Source organism: Pseudonaja textilis, chromosome Z (genome assembly GCF_049901715.1).
Source record: "Pseudonaja textilis isolate UNSWEBS1 chromosome Z, rPseTex1.2, whole genome shotgun sequence".
In the NCBI taxonomy this organism is placed as follows: Eukaryota; Metazoa; Chordata; class Lepidosauria; order Squamata; family Elapidae; genus Pseudonaja; species Pseudonaja textilis.
In genome coordinates this window covers 8646228-8649249 of record NC_142008.1, presented here as the reverse complement: position 1 = coordinate 8649249, position 3022 = coordinate 8646228, and positions in this window count along the sequence as shown.

Below are 3022 nucleotides of genomic sequence, written 5' to 3'. Positions count from 1 at the left end.
GCTGACGGTTGTCCTCTTCTCTCCACACCGACATACACCCACTTCCAAGAACAGATCTCTAATCCGTAGGGCAGCGAATGTTACAGAAATCCAAAAGCCTACTTCATCAACAGGCCTCAAAAGCAGGCTGTTGAAAGTTCAGTAATACAAACAAATGTGCATGAGGAGAGATAATCAGGGTAAATTTAGGCTAAGGTGCTGGACTACAACGCAGAAAAATGTGATTTCTAGTCCTCAGCTAGGTAGCTAGAAATACGGAGAAATTACCTGACAGAACAATTAATGAGTGGTACGGCTTGCATTCATAACTTGTGGGTGCTCCAATACTGGAGGTTTTCAAAAAAAAAACTGGACAGCCATTTGTCTGGCTTGAGCAGTGGGCTAGACTAGAAGACCTCCAAGGTCCCATCCAATTCTGTTATTCTGTTAGACAACCCAACCCACCTCATAGGGGAATGTTTTGGGCGGGAAATAATAGATGGGGTTTTAGGCTTCCCAATCTCAAATAATGCTAATAAACACACACACACACACATACACACACACACACACACATTGTTTCACATGCATCCCAGCTGTGGTAGTCCCAAACAGGATCCTTGAGTCGCAAATAAGCCACCTGTTAAATCACCCTCAGGATATGCCCGAATTATCCCTGTTTAAGATTTAATATAGACAAATATTAATGCAGGTAGTCCTTAATGTATGACTGCAATTGAGACCAGAACTTCCATTGCTAAGCAATGTGGTTCTTAAGTGAGACGCACCTGAATTTTGATGACATGACAGTGAGGACTCTTCAATGGTTGTCAAGTGTTTGGATTGGTTGCAAGTCATTTTTTTCAGCATCATTGTAACTTTGAACTGTTGTTAAATGAATTATTGTAAGTCGAGGACTACCTGTAGCAGGTACAGCAGGATTAACCGCTAAGCAAAATAAGTCTGGTTTTGGGACACCAGGGAAATGGGGACCCACCCCAGAGTTTTCTCATGCCTTTCATTTTTTCATTTTCAGACTCAGCTTCAGTCAAATTATTCTGTAATTATCCTTTTCTGCCCTGATTAACTTTAATCTGCATTGTTAAAAAAGTGTTTTCTGGACTTCCGGTTTGAGCCTCTTCGGTGACAGACCGAAACTTCGTCTCTGCGAGGCTTCGATCCGTGCTCGCCGCTAAAGTGCCCCTAGCCAGATGGTTTTGGGGCTAAGCCACCCTGTGGAGATGGTGAAGATGGGGGAGACTGCCAGCAGGGTTGAGGAGAGCCGCATCTCTCCTCCCCAGCTGCCCATTACTCCCTTTCCCGAAGGTGGTTGTAGCGGTGGTCAGAAATGCCACCACAAAGAAGAACTCGACCAGAAAAGAATGTGCAGGAGGAAGATAAGAAGAGAAAGTTTTGCTGACCGGGTCAAACAGCAAAAAGCAACAAATAAGGTATCCTGGAATTGAAACTATTAAAAAGACAATAACATTGTTCCCTAAGAAGATTTTTAAGCTGGAAAGGAGAGAGAAAAGGGAAAAGATTTGGTGTTTTTTTCTCCTTTTCCTATACTGACAGCTAAGAGACTTAAGCAAGAAATTGGAAAAAAATCCACTTTGACATTAATAGGCATTTAATGCTGAAAATAAAAAGTCAAAGGGATAATAAAGATTTCTGGATAATCAAAAGCTTTTTAAAAACAGGAAAGGAGAGAAAAAGAATAAAAGGGCAGGATCTGGAAGGGAGGAGACTGCCTGGAATTAAAAAGAACTTACAGCAAAATCTCAACAAGACTTCCAAAAGATACATTTTGACTGAAATATCACAACAAAAACCCCAGGAAGAGAAAGTGGAAAAAGAAATAAGAAGAAATAACTCGGGACTATTTGGATTACTTGATGATTTCTGGATTTTTGGTTATTGTAAAATCAATCGGGTGGTTGTTTAAAACTGTTTAAAATGGCGCCACTTTTAGAAGAACTGAAAATGGAACTTAAAAAGTACAAAGAAAATGCACAAGAAGGGAGAGGTTCTTTTGGCTTCGTATTTCAGTTTTTAGAAATGGAGATTTGGAATTATGAGAAACAACAAGAAATGCCTGCAGAACAAGAAGATTGCAACAAAGAAGAAGCCATCTTTAATGAACAAGTAATCTTAGGTGGGAGAAAAAAAGGAAAAGGGGGAAAGAGAATGGAAAGTAAGATTGGGAAAAACAAGTCCCCCCCAAAAAAATAGAGTGAAAAATAAGTATAAAATCAGAAAGCAACAGAACAGAGAAATGCAGAAGAGAGAATTAGATGTAGAGAGACAAGGGGGTAAAAAGGGGAGGGAGAAGATGAGAGGGAAGAAAGAAAGAAAAAGAAGTTATAAAGGATAGAAACAAAATATAGAGAAACAGGGCCTACTTAGACATAATGGGTGAAAATTTAATGGAAAAAGGGATTCTGCAAAGGTACATAAGGTAGTATTGTTATACTAGAAACAGAAATAATTTTTAGAAAATATGAAACAATGTATGATTAAAATGTTTGATAAAATAGTTATCGTAATTCAGTGGAATGCTTGTCAATAAATAAATGTAACAAAATGAATATTTAATGATTTACAAAACATACGTGAAGAGAAACAAGGGAAAAATTAATTATGGAGATTATATGTGTTTTTAAGGAAGTATGATATTTAATTGAAAAGAAGTGTAAAGATCTTAAGATTTTAATGATTATTAATGATAGAACTGAATTGGAATGGAATGAGGGTTTATAATTACATATATAGTTATAATCTTTTTTTAAAAAAAAGAATATAGTGTGTATTATAAAAATGTACCAAGCAGAATTAGATTGGAAGTTATATATTATGTATTATATTGAAGGTCATAACCTTAAGGTATATATTGAAGTTTAAATAAGAGTTGAATGGATGTAATTAAAAGATATAAAGGTGTCATACTCCAATTAATAACTACAAGAGAAAATTTGTTTAATGAGAAAAGATAATATGAAATTGAAACAGAACAGACAAAAGTATAAATATAATGATTTGAATT